We start from the raw sequence: 19,363 nt of genomic DNA, 5'->3' as shown, positions 1-19,363 counted from the left end.
CCCTGTGGAAGAAAACACAAGGATAACTTCCCAGAGGGAGATGGTCCCTGTACTGAGCTCTAAATGAAGGGTACACCTTAATAAGTGAAGGGTACTTCAACATTCTGGATAGAGGGTACAGCTTCTACATTCAGAGGACATAGTGCAGAGGGAGGGCTATCTACCCAGGTAGGCTTTCTTTTAGGATGTGACAAGAGACTCATCTTCTGGAAGTGGGGGCTTCTTTTCATCTTTGCCAAAGAACTTGCCCAAGGCAGTGCCCTTCTTCTCACTTATTTTCAGTCTGATGACAACTCAGGAGTCTCCCCTCTGAGAGTGAGAGGCTTGCAAATTGTTACCAGCCCTTTAGTAACTGCCTAATGACTGACCTGCATGGCTGCCAACTCCCACTACCGCTGATCTACAGCATATTCTGAGGTTCTACTGGCAATCCAATGTAATGACCATGTTCATTTCAGTCTCTTTAAATTTGGGGTTTTACTGATTCCATGTCCTTTAAATCTTCTAGAAATTTATTAGTGTTCTAGTCTGCTAGTGAAATTCTTCCTGATTTTCCAGTACTGGCTGTGGAATTTATGTACTTTAATGTTCTGTCATTTCATAGGGATTTTGAGAGGGTAGAGAGAAGTAATAGTATGCGCCCCCCCACCCCCCAACTTGGCAACCATGGGTTTGTCCTGCCCTTGAGTGATTTTGCCAAATAGGCTACTCATAGAAATATCCTTGGGGGCTTTAAAAATATATAGTCCCTGGTTCACTGCTGGCTAATCTGCTCCATGTATGTTTGGAGTCCAGGACACTCTATTTCTTAATACTTATCAGGATTCATATATACAAGTGAACACCAAGTTTAGAAACCATTGCTTTATGGCACTCCAAAAATGATAATATTTGTTAACAAGAGATTGCTGATTTATACAAAATTTACTTTAACCCTTCACAAGGAAAAGTTTCTAAACAAAAATATTTTTCAGGAATAAATATTTGCTGCCTCCTGAGAGTAGTTGATGATCTGTAGTAAAAAAAAACAACTGGATTTCATATCTCTTTTCTACTGAGACAGTGAGTTCTGCTACTTACTACAGGTTAAATCAACCTTTTTTTTTTTTTTTTAAAGATTTATTTATTTATTCATACAGAACTGGGGTACAGGCCAGAGGCTCAGGGGCCGTGAGAGGCTTCACCAGAGACAGAGTGGGGAGCAGAACAGGCAGATCAACGAAGTACACTGCTGAGGGGAGCAGCGGGCGGGTCAGGAGAGGTCTGGCTCGCCATGTGGTCTCCTCCGGGGCAGGCGGCAGGCAGGAATCGAACTCATACGGAAGTGGCTTCAGATTCTCAGTGCTGTGCTTTAACCCGCTGCGCCACCAGGGAGGGCCCCTTTTTTTGTTTTTAACAAAAGGAAAGGAAGCCTTATAAATCTAGTGCTTTCATTTCCTAAAAGAGAGTGGTTGCTATTGCATCTAGAATTGAGAAGAAGTTAGTATCATTGAGAAAGGAATCAAACACCAGTCAAGGGCACAGCAGTTCAGGACTTTTGGTCTCATGTAATTTTTTTGTTAAAATACATTTAACATGAAATATACCATATAAACCATTTTTAAACATATAGGGTGGTACAATGAGATACCACCTCACCCTAGTGAGAATGGCACATCTTCAAACAACTAGCAACAACAAATGTTGGTGAGGATGTGGAGAAAAAGGAACTCTCCTGCACTGCTGGTGGGAATGCAAACTAGTACAACCACTATGAAAAACTGTTTGGAGGTTCCTCAAACTTCCTTACGACCCAGCAATCCCACTCCTAGGTATCTACCCAAAAGACACAAAAACACTGATTGAAAAAGATACCTGTACCCCCATGTTTATTGCTGCTTTATTTACAATTGGGAAAACATGGAAGCAGCCCAAATGCCCAAAAGTAGATGACTGGATAAAAAAGATGTGGTACATATATACAATGGAATATTACTCAGCAACCAAAAAGAGAAACACATGTCTTTTGCAGCAACTTGGATGGAGCTGGAAAAGATCATGTTTAGTGAGGTAAACCAGAAAGAGAAAGAAAAATACCGGATGGTTTCACTCATAGCAGCAGTATAATGGACCAGGTGAGAAAACCAGAAACATTTTGTGGGGGTGGAGTGGGGAATGGGATCAAAAACGGGGGCGTGGGGAGGGAAGTGCACGGGATTATGGTGATGGCACACGGGTGACTTGGTGAAGGGAAACCCGCAGGGATTACAATTGAGATGGCAAAAAGAAAAAAAAAAGTACAAAATGATGTAAAAATAAACTGTTATATAAAAAAAAATTAGGAAAGAAAAAAAATGGAACTAGAAGGGGTCATGCTCAGTGGGGAAAAAAAAAAAACATACAGGGTGATAGTACTGAGTACATTCACCTTGTTCTGCAGTCCATGTCTTTAACTCTTTTCTTCTTTCAAAACTGAAACTCAACCCCCATTCATTATTCCATTCCTTTTTCCTAAACCCCTGCAACCAGCATCCTACTTTTTGTGTTTGTGAATTCTATTAGCCTATACTTCATATGAGTGAAATCACACAATATTTGTCTTTTTGTGACTGGCTCATTTCATATAAGGTAGTGTTCTCAACATTTATCTATGTTGTGGGATGTGTCAAAATGTTCTCCCTTTTTAAGACCGAATACTCATTTATTATTCTTGAAATGGTATGGGACAGACTGGAAGAGGAACTTGTAGAATGAGCCATGCCCACCTCTTCATCTTCACTGCCTTCCCTGTTTAGTATTCTAAACAACTATTCCCCTGAACTTCTTTAAGCATATCATACCTCCTTGCCCGCTAGTCCTTGTATGTGTCTTCTGGTAGTAATGTTTTTCTAACCTCTCTGTCTGAATAACTCCTGACCCTCCTTTAGACTTCATATTAAATGGTAACAAGGCTTTTCAGACTTTAATATGCCTAAGAATCACCTGGGAAGCCTACTCAAACACAGCTTTCTGGGACCCATCACCTTGCATTCTAATTGAGTGGTTTTAGGTGAGGCTCACGAATTTGTTATCCTTGGCAACTGATACCATAGGTCTATGTTTTCCAGACTTCTGATCAAAACCTTTGTAGGGATCCTAAAATCAATTAAGTTGTTTTTAGTTGTTCAAGGCTAGAAAAACAAAAGTGAATAGAAAAGATAAATTGTCACAGGTTGTAAGGGCAAATACTGCTTTTTATAATTGTCCAGTTTTAGCTACTTTTAGATGTGTCTATAAATGTGTTTGCATTATTTTACCATAGATATATGCAAACTGGGTTATAATGTAAGTATATTTCTCATTATGAGTTAAAATAGCTTAAAATATGTGCTACAATATCTTGCTACATGATTTCTATGCTGCCTGTATTTCCATTATTGTTGTCATAGATTCTTGTATGTTCATTTTAAATTCTTCACCCTGTTAGACCTTAAACCTGGAAAAAGGAAAAGAATATATCTACTTTGCTCACTAAAGACTATCTAATATCTAGCATATATATATATATGTATACATGTATATGTATACATATATATATATTTCCCTTGGAAAAATAATGCTGAGCTTAGTCTCTCAGTTTGAAATATTTTTCTGTTTGTTCAAAAGGGTGTTTTTGTTTTTCTTGTCATTACAAAGTCATAGAATTTTGTTTATTGCCTGAATATATGTGGTTTAGAGGCTTAAGCCATCAAAGTTTCTTGGCAGTCAAGGACAAATTATTGATTTGTCAATAATGATCTTATCCAGAACTTATAGATAGTGGAAAAATCTATATAAGCTAAACTTTACTGTGAGACAGTCATGTGTCAAGTGTCAGGGTGTGGGTGTGGTCTAACCCAGGGTCAGGTAATAAGCAGCTGCAGTGTCTACTGGGCATTTAAAAACACCAATAAAATTAACTAAAAATAACTTTGCTTTTTTTCATTATTATTATGACTGGTAATTCTAAACAATGTTAGGGGAAAATAATCCTCCCTGCCAATATGAATCTATTGTACCTCCTTTCTTTCCTTAGTAGGAATGCTATTTGGACTCTGGTTTTTTCTTTATGATGTCATTGAACATTTCAAAATAGCATTTCATTTCTTTTTTTGAGCAAAGAATGCTGTTTCAAGTCTCTCATGATCTCTTTTAGTATTGCACTATGACTAAAGGTCACCAAGCTGCAAGCTTTGGGGTGTTACTTTTCCTTCATCTTGGTTCTTTAGGATAAAATTCTGGCTATTTTCAGAATTTTACTGAAAACGGTCCATAGTTTATCAGGAAGTCATTCTCTTTTCATTTTTCTTAAGTTATACTTAAGTTGGCAAACCACCCTAGATGGATTATATATCCAGAAAAGAACCTTTTTCTCTCTATGAAATTCAGAGAAACTCAGATTGCTTTGCAGTTGTTTCTTTTAATACTCATTGAAATTCTAAGGAGAAAAATATTTCATTGACCTGAAGAATATACTGATATTTGTTATAAACTCAGGTTGTGATATAAAGTATTCCTATGGTTAGATGTAGGGTTTTACTGATGTATCTCCAGGGCCACTTACGTTATTTTGACTTGAGGGAAATTAATTTCTTAATTAATTAATTTCTTAATTATTTAATCTAGTATCCAGCAAACTGTTAAGATATACTCACTTTTTCCTTTTATGGTTTAAGTTAACAGATGAGCAACAGTATATGGATTTTCTCACTAAATAGAACAGAGGAAATAAACTATTGATGGGTTTCGATGATCATTTATAAAAAGTGGTTTAAATACTTATTGAGGAAATTTCTTTACTTTTAGCTACTTAATTGTTTTTGAGGTGTTTGCTAATGACTGCCCATGCGATTCATCTTCAGAGAAACATTTAATTGCATTTTTTCCTAAATACTGATGGGTATCATCTGAAGAGGACAAAACAAGTTCTAAAAATCAGATTTTTTTTTCTTTCTGTTGCTTTTTTACTCCTTTGACATGAACAAAGCCCACAGAGGATGTTAAAGCTTATAATCCTTTAGAGGTTATGCTTAGCACCAATTTTTAAATTCTTTCAGAGAATAGGCTGAATGACATGTCCACAACTATTTGCAAGTTGTTTGTTCTACTATTTCAGAAAAACTATGAAGTGAAATAAATGTGGTTTTGTTATCCTTAGACTGACAATTATTAGATCTAAATTAGTTTTATTTAAAACTTTTATTAATTTTTTTTACATTGTCCATTGTACACTTTATTTTAATGTTAATTTATCACAGGCTATTTTCTTCCTAGAGATAAACAGCAGAAATTATTCTGAAATATAATGAAGTAGAAAATGTTTATGATGGGTCCATTTTCTTCATTGGTTTTAGGATATACTGTATGTTGAATAATTGATATTTATGATGAATTGCATTCTAACAAAGACTTGCTTGAATTTTTCTGCCTGAAGTTATATTTACACAGTTTAATTGTTTAATTTACTTTGTTGTTTTTGTGTTGCAGTCAAAATGAATGACTTTTTATTTCTGTTATATAATCTTTCATGTGAGACACATTACTGACTGTACTTTTGTCAACTGGCAGTATTATTGAGGACACTGGTGATTTTCTTCAGATTGAAGGGAACGAGTGTCTCTCATTCACACAGCAGAACTTTAAAATTGTAGGATATCCTATTAAGGCTCCATAGATAAATCAGTACTAGAAATCAATTTTTGTATATGCCTGGAACATTTTTTTGTTTTTATAACGTTGAACATGTCTTCCTGTTTACCTGGAACATTTTTATAGTATTTTGTATCATAAGTTCTATAAATGTTGTGTCATAAAGTAGTTTTTTAAAGTGAACAGAATACATTTGATTTGTACTTTCTAATTTACTAAGTTGCATATAGAGCTTCCTGGCAAATGAAAACTATTCAAGTGACAGGAACAAAGGCTAAGGGATTCTTTCAGCTGTGTTGTCAGGGAGCACCTGAAAACTCAATGATTCTTCTACTGAGCAGGGGCAAAGTGCTTAAAGGATATTGGAAAGTTGAGTATGTGGTCTTGTGGTTTCACACAGGCAACACAACTTCAGCAGCCAGCTGTGGTTAGGGCTTGTTCTTTTTCTCATGCCCCTTGCTGAGGACTCAATAACATTGAAATAGCATTTTTTGAGGACTGTGTTAGTAAGCCTTGTGGTTTACTGATGAGTCAAATAGCAGATGGTAGAAGACATTGTATAGGAAAGCTATAGCTTATTATTCTCACAGGCCTTAATTTTTTAAATCCTATTTATCAGCTTCTGTAGCCATTTAAAGCATTAACTCTGAGGTATAAAAATATATAACACACTGTCATGGATTTTATTTATAATATTAGTGAAAGCACTAACACTAACCGGAAGTTTTCCACACACTCTTATTTTAAGTATAAGATTTAATTTTAATTAGTGTAAAGGTTATTTATTTGTGTATGTGTGTTAGTTTTTCTAAAAGGAAGAATTCTTGAAATAAAATTAAACTAAGGCCCCCATAGCAGATTGTTTGCACACCTCATCTCAGACCAGGTTCACACATACAAAGTTGAGAGGCTGATAATTATTCATGGCAGTGAATTAACATTTTTAAAAGCATTGATGTACCAAAGTTTCTTTAGAGTTAGGCTGATGTGAGGCTCTAGAAATTGCAAAAAGAAATTTTGTGCATATTACTAAGGAAAACTTTTGAGTCTTAAAATTATTTATGATTAAATATTATATTGGGTGATTTTTTTTTTCTAAGTCCAGAAGCAAACAAACACGATAGATAAGACCAGCTGTATTTTATGATTTCCTCTTTGTTTTGTTCTACAAATACAGGGAAGTTAAAATTATATTCAGAAACAATAAAAACCCTGAAAAAAATTATATTCAGAAACAAAATTCAAGTATAAGTGGATTAAACCCAAAATGTATTTAGAAACAAAATTAATGTATATAAGTAGCTGCTTCTAGTGGTTGTCCTTGTATTCTAGAAAATACTCCCCAGAGGGATTTGAAGTAGTTTATAATAACAATATCAAGTATAATGAATATAAACCCTTAAAACAAATTGTAAATAAACAAGTTTAAGGTATTGATAAAATTGATTAGTTCATTTCAGTGGAAAACAAAGCAAAAATCTTGCCAAAACTATAATTATATACCTATACCTGCAGAATTTTAAAGTTTGATCTACTGAAAAAATTTTTGTTCATCCTCTATGATCCAGTCCCAAGCCCAAACAAAACAAAAAAAACCCCTATAGTATCTGTTTTTATGTATTTCCAGTTTTGCCACATTTATCAGAATTTCAGACACAAATCAAGCATATTAGGAAAGTAATATTGTTTTTTTTTTTTTTTTTAAAGATTTTTTATTTATTCGTACAGAACTGGGGTACAGGCCAGAGATGCGGAGGGTGAGAGGGTTCACCAGAGACAGAGCGGGGAGCAGAACAGGCAGATTGACTAAGTACACTGCTGAGGGGAGCAGCGGGCGGGTCAGGAGAGGTCTGCCACGCCATGTGGTCACCTCCAGGGCAGGCGGGGATCGAACTCATGCGGAAGTGGCTTTAGTTTCTCAGTGCAGTGCTTTAACCCGCTGCGCCACCAGGGAGGGCCGTAATATTGTTTTAATTAATGAATAAAGTCAATATTTAAAGCTGATGTTTTCCAGAATTCATAGATAATTCTTAATAACCATATTCCAACATGTTATTTAGTTGTCAGATTAAATTTGCATCTAGTTCATTATCCCTATCCCCTGGGGTAAAAACTACTTAAAAGTAAAAGTCAATAACGAGACAGGGAAGCCAAATTAACAGGGAAGCCAAATTAACAACATTTCATGGTCAAGTTCAATTATTAATCACACTTGACAAAGATCTTCCAGACTGAAAGCTCTCTTCAGTGATTTAGATTTCAATAGGATTCTTTTTGAAGGATAAATTCAAAGGTGTTTTATGGAGAAAAACCAAGAGTTTCCGTCATGTAGTTTCTAAAGCACCTAGTGCACAGATAAAGTAGCCCTCAATTTATATAATAGCTGTTTTAAAACACTGGTCTATTAATTCTAACATCGGTGTTATCTCCATGACTATTTCGTGACTTGTTTTCTTCTTTGGTATCTGTTGCATTTTCTTTCTCATCTATATGGCATTTTTTATTGCATTCTGGGCATTGAGGATATTATATTGTTTGGTTGTCTTACTTTAAAGAGTATTGAGTTTTGTTCTGAAAGGTAGTTATCCTACAGGAGAATCAGGTTCATCCTATTGAAACTTATATTTTTAGGCTTTTCAAGGGGCTAAAGTAACACTTCTTTTACAAGTACTCTTCATATCTGTATTTATTTTATCCAAACAGTGAACACAAGATTTCTGGGTCAGAGGCAAACTGATTATTTACTTGTGAAATATCTTATTAGTTTCCCATGCTCTGTTTTTCCCAACAGGCCTATGTGATGAGAGCATATTGTCACATCTATAGAGTGGGTCATCTCTGGAGTGTATTTAGGAACTTACTGACAATTGCACCTTTCCCCTGTAGAGACAAGGAAGGGGCATGGAGTATGTTGATAAGGAGTAGAGAGAGAGTAGGGAAGGCAGGCAGCTCCTTCCTTGTAAATTATTTTTTTGGAATGTTTAAACAAATGGCTCCAGGCTCTATTTGAAAGTAAACACATAATCTGGGAAATAAATTCTACTCTAGAGGTTTCTATTTATATAGTCACCCTTTAACCTCAGTATTTACTTTCTGTGCTTAGAGAGCTCTGACCATAAAGAAACATGAAAATCGCCACATTGTTTCCTGATAGACAGAAGCTCTGCATTGAAGGCAGGGCCTTTTTCTGGGACCTCAGGTGTATTAACTGGGTTAGTTCAGTGAGGTCTCTTTATTCTGGTTGAACACCAGTGTGTCTCAGCTTCCTCTGAACCATAAGTAGATACTCTTATCTCACGGTCTCTTATACTTATATTTTTCTAGATTTCCTGGAGTCTCACTCCATTGGCATGTGCCTAGTACTCAGCCAAATATTTAAATAATCCCTTTGTAGAGTTCTGCAGTTTCTTCTCTACATAGTTCTTTCCTCTCCATTACCCCTCTTTGCAAATTCCAGTCACTGTAACAGCTCAAATTCTGACCTCTATTTCTTCCAGCCTGTGAGACCTCTATGTTGACTCCACATCTTTTGATTTGCAAAGCCCCTCAAGGCAGACAGAACAAGAGGAATGTGGCTTTCATCTTGTTTTATGTGTTTCTGTTCTCCAAGGTTCACAACCCTTTGCTGTCCAACACTACTTCATATGGTTTTTTGCAGTTTAATAGTTGTTTGCTTTGAGAGACTGAGTCTGATACTGTCATAGCCAGATTTTCTAATTGTCAGCTTATACTTCATCTTTGCCACCAATCTGTTTGGTACACAAATAATATCAGTTCTCTTAAACTAACAATGCATTGTTCATGTATCTAAAAATCAGTAATTTATTCTAACCCTGAATTGGTATAGTTCTTGTCAAAAGCTTTCCTAATATTTAAAATGAATGCTCAGAAATGTTCACAAGTATTTTTTCATATTTTTTTTTATTAAAAAGTTTATTTTTACATCATTTTTCACATTTTTTTTTCACTCAATTGTAATCCCCACGGGCTTCCCATCACCAAATCACCCCTGTGCCACCACCATAGTCCCGTGCATTTCCCTCCCTTCCCCCCCCCCCGTTTTTGATCCCATTCCCCACTCCACCCCCACAGTTTTTTCATATTTTTTAAACTCCACTGCAATATTATGTGTTCAGAAAACTCTATGCTTTATCTATGATTATTTTACTTCCTTGTAGAAATCCCTTCAAAACTATGATTTCACGTGTTCTAATCTTTGTTGTAGAAATTGAGGAAAGAACTAATTAAATATCAGAACTCTAGCAAGTGAAAGATGCTAGTTCAGTACAGGTTTTGTTATGGGTCAAAGTGACACTATAAGTGAATGATTAAAAAATTACCAGGATACTTTTCCATATGTACTCCTTCTGTACCCCATCCCCAATTCTCTTCCTTCCCCCACACTCCACCTCAATTCTACTGTCATTGCTAGCATTTTTAAATTTTTATTTTTATCTTTTCCTATTTTGTTTCTTTATATTTTACATATACTCTACATTTTAAACCAGTTGAATGATACAGATATCAGAAAACTGCAATACAAAAGTAACAATGCATTTTAGATAGGTACCTACAAGATTCCTAATACATTTTTCCTGACAATCAGGATTCCTAATACATTTCTCCTGAATTTGACACTCACTCACTCTGTCACTGCTGATGAATTGGAAAACTAAGAGCTATGTCTTAGGGAGGAGTCGAGATGAAGAAAACACTTTCATCCTGGAGACTGGGTCTGAATAAACAAAATAAGAGAAACCAGCAATATTATATATACACTTAGTCCTTTGGGAATTTATCATTTAAGGATTGTGTTTAGGGAGACAGTAGATGTGGGTATTCATACAGATTATTAGATTTGATTATTTGCTGTGTCCATATTTTACAAAGAGCTGAAACTTAACTTGGTTAGGAATTGCCTCACCTTGTAAGGCTCTGGACCATTAAAAATCATCAGGCCATTAAAAATCTTCCTTATAGACAAGTGAAGGAGTTGGGATTCTCTAAAAGGAAGGTGTGTATACTTCTAGATTCTTGCTTTCTAGGGAACTGAATCAGTTAGGCATGTTTATCCTGAGCATATAAAAAGGCATCACAGTGACTTATTAATACATGAAAAGATATCTTAAAGGGTAGTTCAAACTGTCAGCTAGTCTCTGGGAGTTGTGTTTTGGTAGAACTTAATTCTTATGGCTTAAAAAGAAATCAACAATGTCAGTTTTAGACCCTGTATCAGACAAAATTATTTCTAGCTTAGGAATCTCCTGGGAAGCACCGAGTAAATCTGTAAGCAAGATTAATATTTTTCTGCTACTTCTTCATGCTCGTCTTTGTTTTTGTACATTAGGAACATTGGTTATTATTCTCCAAACAGACCCAGTTGAGGGATTATGCTAATTTTTTCATAACTGTATGGGTTTAGCATCTAGGAGTTTCTTTGGAATATCCAGGAGGATGGTAGCTAATACTGATTTTTCTCCTTCATGCCCTATAACCATTTCATCAAAATATTTTCTCCATCTCTTACACCTAAAGAATTTAAGTTTTTCCCCATTTGGCTATTGAAGAACATTGAGATGTATATCTGTTATGCACAAACAACACCAAGTAAGACATTGTGAAGAGTACAGAAGACAAATGCATGGTTTCTGTTTTCTATGAATATGTAATGTAATGACAGAGAACAAGGGCATGAGTGGCAGAAACATAAAGCAAAGTGACCCTGCCCCTTGTAGAAAAGCCAGCAGTCTGAAGAGTCTGAGATCAGCATAGCAGCTCTGGTGTAATGAACACTTCTCTGATAATTAGTAGAAAGTTCCTAAATAACCTTAATGTGCAACGTTCTGACCTTGGACTGCATCATCGGATTTACTTATCAGCAACTCAGAATCTCTAGTCCTACCCTAGATCTACTAGGTCAGAGTCATCATTTTTAAAGATCTCCAAGTGATTCAAATGTATATTATATATGGTCTGGGAAGCTCTGCTGTAGGATATTCTGATTGCATTTTATTGAGGTCAAGTGTGCAATCAGATCTGATCACTCTGGCCAGGGGCATATAGGGCACACTGAATACTCAAGCTTGGGACATATGTTCCCTCTCCCCTAGATCAGTGAGGGTGGTGAAATGGTCAATTTGTGGATTGGGCTTGCTACAGAAATGCTTTGTTACTAGGGGAAGAAAAACTGAATAGGAAAATAGTAAGAGATACCCAGTAAACTTATTTCTTCCTTCAAGTCTTTGCTCAAATGAATGTTAGCAAATACTCATTAGCCCCTTTTTTTAGGTCATTTATGTGTGTGTCTACATACACACATCCTGTCCCTATCTCACCCACTTCACAGTGCCATCTGTCTACTTGACCTAGATAGCAGAGATTCTTGCTTCTTCCACAGCATGGTTCTTCTGTCTTTTCTCAGAGTCACATTTCTCAAATACATTATTAACAAGATAAGACTAAGTACACACGTATGTACCTAACTCTGACTTCACTTCCATGCACTCTTGGTAGAGCAAGAATCATACTCATGTCTTTCATTCTACCACTCAGGCATTAATCCTTGAAGTGAAGCCTTTTCTGTGAACTATCTGTCCAAACACCTTTGTATTTACTGATGAGAGTCTTTGCAGCCTTCAGGACTTTACGTATACAGGATATTATATATAACCTGTAGGACTTTAGAATTTTTTTTACAAAGGAAAGAGTTACAATCCTTTACTATTATTGTATTTTTCAATGCTCAAGTCTCCCCATGTTTTTAATGCTGGCTTCTCTTGTCTTTTGATATGTCCTTATCAATTTTTGAGCTCTTCATTATTTTTTGGCATAGTAATATATTCCAGTCTCACTTTTGCAATTTTGGCTCTGGAATCAGCCAGAAGTTGTAACTACTTTTAGTGGAAAATGGCATATAGAAACCAACATTTGAATGTTAGTTGTACTTAGGGTTGTTGGGTTATCTTGCGTCCAGGGGACCTCAAAGGATAGAATTAGAACATGTGCACAATTTGTATGTGTTGTCTGTGTATCATACATTTTAATTCATTTCTCTGTACACATTACAAATTGCGCCTTCATACCAACATCTTCATCAGTTCAATCCTGAAACCCAGTAAGGGTCTAATAGATACCTCAGACCTTACTTTAGCCATCCACCACTACCCTCTTTCTATATTTATAATTACTTTGTTTTTGACAGGGGTTCCCCTTATATATACTTGTTTGATCAATCTTTATGTATAGAAAGTATTTTCAGAACCACTAACCCATTCTTTTGTCAAGAAAATAGCTATTAGTGAGGATTCACTATTTATTTACACTCTTTTATTTTTAAGCCTAAAAGTATATACTTAAAATCTGTGTTTAAAAGTTGCTTGGGTTTATTCTCCTCTGTTATTTATAGTGTGATAATGTGATTCACTTGAGCAGTTTGTAAAGTTTGCTTCTATCTTCAACTCTCTATCCCTCCCCATCTTGATAATTTAATATTTTTGTTTTCTTCAGTCTAAATAATAAAAACATGGTTCCAAAACTTAAAACTCTACGAAAAAAAAGAAGCCTTCGAGATTATGGAAATATTCTATACATGGGACCTGTCTGTTATGGTAGCTATTAGTCACATGTAGTTATTATAACAAAACTAAACAATATTAGCTTAATTAGTTAAATTAGACTTAGTTAATTAAGATGTGATTGACTAAAATTAATTCCTCAGATAATCGACTAAAATTCATTCTCGGGTACATTAAAAGCCTTTGAGAACAACATGTGTCTGGGAGCTGCTATCTAAGAGGACAGCCCAGTTCTGTGGTTTTCCAGGTATATGTCGTCTGCAAATGGAGAGTTTTGCTATTTTTCTAATTCTTGGACCTCTAATTTATTTCATGTATTTAGCTTCCTTGATTACTATCATTAGTAAAATACTGAATAGTAGTGTAAGAGAAGATACACTTGCTTTATTCCTCAAAGTGTCTTTTCACTGTAGTTGAGATATATTTTTCCCACAGGTTGATTAATATTGTAGATTATATAACAACCCGGAACAAGTTTCATTTCTTGATTAAAGAACACTTGGTCAAGATGTATACTTCTTTTACTGTAGTGTTGAATTTCACTTCCTAATATTTTATTTAAGACGTTTATAGCAACACTTACAAACGATATTGATTAGTCTCTTATAGAAGAGACTATTTGTCACTGGATATTTACTTCAAAGAAAGAATTGGTAATGCTTTATGCATACTTGGTATGATAATTATCTTGCCTTTGAAGCTTTGGTAGAATTTACTTTTGAGTGTTGTGTGTTCAGAGAACTTTTTTTGGTATCAGAAATCTACTTCTTTGGATAGACTGATTCTTTGTAATATAAAAGCAGCCATGAACAGGACATAAGTGGGAGGAGCTGTATTCTAATAAGACTTTATTAATGGGCACTAAAATTTGCAATTCATATAATTTATGTGTTATGACATATATCTTCCTGTGACTTTAAAACTATTTAAAATCACAGATGATTATTAGCTTATGGGTTATACAAAACTGTATTTGGCATGTAGGATATAGTCTGTCAAACACTGGGATTTCTGAAACACTTTACACAGCTCTCTTTAAAGAGTGCATAATTGTGTCTTGCTTTGTTGCCTGAACTGAACATCTATTTCTTTTATTATGTAAGCCCATTCTTATTTATTCATATGAGTGGATTCTTGAACTCATAATCTTATAATCTTCCTAAACTCATAATCTTGTAATTCTAATACATACTATGCCTTTACTTGCTATGTTTCTTGGCTTGATTTTTTTGTTTGTTTTGTTGTTGAAATTTCTTTTGGGATTTGGGAAGTATTTTTGCTCTTGTGGCTACTTTGTTACTTAATATTTAAATGTCTTTGACTCTCTGTTTTCTTATTTTGTCCTTTATTGTCATTTTAACTGGTGTCCTTTACGTCTTGGGTATTGTCTACATAATATTACTTTATTATATTATTTTATTTTATACATTATTTTACTTTACTCTTTTCTTCTCCGGATTCCTGGAAAATGCCTTTTTTTCAGGAAAGCATTTATGAGTTTTCCTGTACATAAGTCATATTTATAATGCTGCATAACGTTTTCTTCTACCTACATCCTTGCCTTTTAATTTTACATTTGTAATTGTTGAATGTTCATTATCAATGCTTTTACTCATTTCCTTATCATCGCTCAGTAGATGAAGCTCATTCAGTATACTCCTTAAGAAGTATTCATGAGTACAATGTATTGGATATCTTGTTGACCTAAAAGTTTATTTTTTTAATTAATATTTCCAGGGCAATTTCTCTTAATATAATCTCTTGGTCCCTTCATTCTTTTCTTGAGATTTTTAGAGAAACAGTTTTACTCTTTTTGTATCTTGCAATATAAATTGGGTTTTAGCATATCTGGTGCTAGTTATTTTTAGCGAGAACCTCAGGCGGGTTACTTTATCATTATATCAAAATACAAATAGCTTCATTATGTATCTTTAATTCTTCATTCTTCAACACTTAGTTACATATTATCTTATATTCCACTCTAGTACTTTGTTTATAAATTGAATATATTTCAGCCCTACAATCACACTTAATTTTTTCTACCGCTACATGTCATTTTAGCTTGCTAGGCACATAATAACTTCAGTAAAATCCTTACCGATAAGTAAAAAATAAGGGGGCTTTTCATTAACATTATTTCAGAGTTTGTAGCATTTTATTCGTAAAGGAGTAAAAACCATTTTTTCCAAAGTACCTAATGTGCTTTGTGGGTTTTTTTGGTTTTTTTTTTTTTTGAGTTGGAGGGGTTGGGGGATTTGGTGCAAGGGGAGAACATTCTACTTGGAGACATTTCACTGATATTTGAAAATGCTGAGTCTTTATTTGGTATGCATGCAATGTGAGATGTTTTTCTCCAAATTCTATTAAGTAAATATAAGATGGATTAAAATACTTTCCTTTTGAGGTGTGTTTTGGTCAGTAGGGGCAAGCCATTCCTCTATAGGCTCTTTAGTGGATAGGAAGCAGGTGTGGCATTGGGAGGAGACTACTAGGGGAAGAACAAGTGAGTAATCTGGAAAAAGATGAAAGTCAAACTATGAATTCAGTGCCAGCTTTTGGGCTAAAAATTTTCCATTCCTAATACTCTGAAGAGACAAGTAACAGAGTGTTCTTAAAAAGAGAGACTGTTCTTTTTATTTTTTTAAATTAAGGTAATATTGGTTTACAACACTGTATATGATTAGTGGTATAGGGCCTTCCCCTTCAGGTGTTGTTAGAACACCATTGCCACCATTGAGACACCTGTATTCTTCTGTTCCAGGGCTCTGTACTAACTCCACTTTGTTCTCTCCTTTCCTTCTCCTCTGGTAGCCTCGGTCCTTATATGGGGAATACAGAGAAAACAATGCAAAGCAAAACAAACAACAACCCTTAGGAATTTGACTGTATAACTGAGAGAACATTATTAAGCCAGTACTAATATACTTTGCTTGATGTTCTGTTTCTAGATTTTATTGGTTTTTGTTCTTTTTTAAAGCAGTATGATTTTGATTGTCTTTGATAAGGCATGCTGTCAACCTTTATTACCATGTACTTTGCTTTAAAAGAGAGTGTCTTTAAAATCATAAGTACTTTGTCAGTGCTAGTTTCTTATATCTTACTCTAGTTGTTTTATATTAGTTTCTAGGAATGTCTGGCATATTTATTGGTTAAGTGTCTTGCAGATGGAAATACGTTTTGTGAAGAATCTTCTTGGTCAGATATGGGTTTATTTTCACTTTGATGAAACAATTCAAAGTAATAAGACATTAATGAATGCTAATAGCCAACCTGGGGTGGCTACCAGATAGTACCTGCTGAGTATTACAATAATTTTCCCATTTCTGGTGCCTCTTTTTGGTTGTGCTTGAGGTTACAAAGATATACTAATGGGTAGCTATTGGTCTTCTGTAGTGTTTTGTAATGACTATAATTACTGAGAAAGAGCATACTGTTTTCTTTCATAATTTTTTTTTTTAAGATTTAATTTATACATACAGAACTGCAGTATAGGCCAGAGATGCAGGGGGTGAGAGGATTCACGAGAGACTGAGTGGGGAGCAGAACAGGCAGATTGACAAAGTACACTGCTGAGGGGAACAGTGGACAAGACAGGAGAGGTCGGCCATGCCATGTGGGTCAGCTCCCAGGTCAAGAAGCAAACTCATGCTGAAGCAGCTGCAGCTAGCTTTGTAGCGCTGCACTTTAACCCGTTGCACCACCAGGAAGGGCCTGCATACTGTTTCCTTTCATATCAATATAGGAATTCTTGAAGATAGTTTAGTTTTGTATTTAATAACACCTGTTTGGCAGTTATTTGACTAATTCTATTCCCCAAAGGAATATTTGAAAGGCAGGGCTGGGAATAGCTATATTTATTTTAGTTTAAAAGTACAATTAGGAATAGAAATAATTTGATAAATTTTCTACAGTCTAACTTGTATGTAAATATCAAATAACAAACTAGAATCTATCTATAGTGAAATGAAGTTTTGCAGCTATTTCCTGCTTCTGGACATGTTATTTCTACTTTTAGTGCATTGACCTGACTAGTGACAGATAGGAAGTAAGGTCAGAGTGATTCTTGAATATCATCTGTGTTTTAAATCAACTCTAACAATAATGTGAGAAACTGTGTTTATTAGCTTTTCTTATCAGGAGAAGCCCATTGAAATAATTTATTTCATTAATTCACCAAAACTTCATTGAACAAGTCCTTAATTGTTAGACACTATGTCAGGTGTTGGAGCAAGGGGTACAGCACATTTCTAGCTTATAGTTTAATTTTGCTCATCTGTGCTAGGTTATTGAAGAAAAATGCTGTTCAAAATAGGCCATGTACTGTCTCTGTTGCCTCTGTTCTTCATATTATTTAGTATCTTAGAGAAGAAAGAAAACTCATAAATATATCTGCACCAAATGAAGGAGCAAAAGATGCATAAGAAAATTATTAATAGAATTAAAGAGGGTATAACAGCAATATAATACTAGAGGTTTTAATCATCTACCGGCAACTGTGGACAGCTAACGAGCAGAGGATAAATGATGAAATAGTAGTCTTAAGTGGGGAACTAGACCAAGTGGACTTAAAGATATATAAACAACACTGCCCCAAAACCATTACATAGACATTTTTCTTCAAGAGTATATAGAACATTTTCAAGAATATACCACATGATGGAACATAAGTCAATACAAATTGCAAAGTTTGAAATCATACTAAGTACTCTTCCTGACTGTAATGTCACAAAGGTAGAAATCAAATATAAAAAATAATTGGGGAAATTTGAAGTATATAGAGACTAAACAGTATGTTGCTTAATAGCTATTGGATTACAAAGGAACTTAAAACAAATCCAAAAATACTTTGACACTAATGAAGATGAGGATACAAGTTATTGAAATCTATGGGATTAAAAGCAGTCTTAAGAGAGAAGATAATTGCTGTATAGGCCCATTAAAAAGCAAGAACAATCCCAATCCAAAAAGATATTTTTGAAGATTCCAAACCTGGGGCAAGAGAAATAAATGCAGAAATAAATAACTGGAATTATCTAAAATTTAAAAATTTTTATACAGTGAGAGAAAATAAAAGTAGATTTAAGAGATCCTGATGAATGGGAGAAAATATTTACATATTGCACAATTGACAGGGGTTTACTGTGCAAGATACATAATAACATATAAGCTCAACAATAATAGTACAAACAACCTGATTAGTCATTGAGCAGGCAATTCACAGAAGAGGATATCAAAAAAGCCAACAAATACATGAAAGAGTGTTCATCATTGCTTGTAATAAGGGAGATGCAGGTTAAAGCCACAGTGAGATACCATCTCACACCCACAGTAATGTTCTATATTAAAAAGACCTTCAGCAACAAGTGCTAGAGGAGACTCTGAGAAAGAAGAACCCCATTATACTGTGTTGAGAATGTAAACTGGTGAATCCATTTTGCAAAGTGATTTGACTATACCTTTAAAAACTAAAAACGGGCCATCCCTGGTAGCGCAGCTGGTTAAAGCACAGCACTGAGAAGCTTAAGCCACTTCCTCATGAGTTCGATTCCCGCCTGCCCCGGAGGTGACCACATGGTGCGGGAGACCTCTCCTGACCCGCCCGCTGCTCCCCTCAGCAGTGTACTTCGTCCATCTGTCTGTTCTGCACCCCACTCTGTCTCTGGTGAAGCCTCTCGCCGCTCCTGAGCGTCTGGCCTGTACCCCAGTTCTGTATGTACACATAAATCTTTAAAAAAAGAAAGAAAGAAAGAAAGAAAGTTAACTTAAAGCTAAACAACGTGAATAATAAAACAAGTAAAGTTCCATTGGATTATAACCTAAAGTGTAAAATATCTGTGAATCCAAACTGATATAAAAAATAAGTGGGAGGATAAAGCATTCCCAGGGAGAGGAATTTTAAATAATTTATGTAGCCACTCTGTCCCCAAATAGGCAAAGCTGAACTTCCCACTCCCTAAGTTCGAGCTGCACATAATAACTCGCACCCAAAGACTGCAGTATAGAAAGGTGAGGAAGAGAAGGCTCACTTTACACTGGAGAAATCTGAAGTAGATTTCTCTAGCTCAGCCAGATCTAGAGGTCAGCATTAACAGAAAAGTCTTGTTTGTCAGTCACACCTTGACTTAGTCTAAACTTGAGAGAAG

At 35.2% G+C, this 19,363-nt stretch overlaps 1 protein-coding gene across 4 annotated transcripts in view; it reads left to right on the top strand.

Annotated features, from left to right (window-relative positions):
• The window catches only part of LRRC49 (leucine rich repeat containing 49), a 95,354-nt gene that overhangs the window by 37,223 nt on the left and 38,768 nt on the right, over positions 1–19,363 (top strand). The gene's annotated exons all lie outside the window — the stretch shown is intronic.

Source organism: Condylura cristata, unplaced genomic scaffold (assembly GCF_000260355.1).
Source record: "Condylura cristata isolate star-nosed mole 26May11 unplaced genomic scaffold, ConCri1.0 scaffold00023, whole genome shotgun sequence".
Classification (NCBI taxonomy): domain Eukaryota; kingdom Metazoa; phylum Chordata; class Mammalia; order Eulipotyphla; family Talpidae; genus Condylura; species Condylura cristata.
Note: the sequence above shows the minus strand (reverse complement) of the source record. Positions and strands in the feature narration are given on the sequence as shown.